The sequence below is a fragment of the Wasmannia auropunctata genome, unplaced genomic scaffold, assembly GCF_000956235.1.
Source record: "Wasmannia auropunctata unplaced genomic scaffold, wasmannia.A_1.0 LD335621.1, whole genome shotgun sequence".
Taxonomy (NCBI): Eukaryota; Metazoa; Arthropoda; class Insecta; order Hymenoptera; family Formicidae; genus Wasmannia; species Wasmannia auropunctata.
This window is the reverse complement of record NW_012027269.1, coordinates 17,021-17,369: the sequence shown is the minus strand read 5'-3', so window position 1 is coordinate 17,369 and position 349 is coordinate 17,021.

Genomic DNA, 349 nt, shown 5'->3' with positions numbered 1-349 from the left:
ATCTTTGTTAGCAATATGGTAGTATTACATATATGGTACATATCTCTCGCAATGGAAATCGCAACTGTACAAAAATTCTCATTCCGCGTCTGGGACGGCGATGACGTAAGCCATTTTTAAACTAAAATTTCCATATTTAGACTTTGCGTCGGAATATCTTCGTTTGTGGGGCATACAAAGAAAAAATAAAAACACTTTTGTCATGCAATTCAAACTTAAGCTATTGAGCCTACTTAAAAGTTAATCGGTTCAGTCGTTATTAAAATAATTTCGTCTTTAGTTATCGTTCGTTCGCATTTCTGTGCGTCGTATCCGCGTGACATTCAGGGTGATGGAGCCCCGCAAGAAC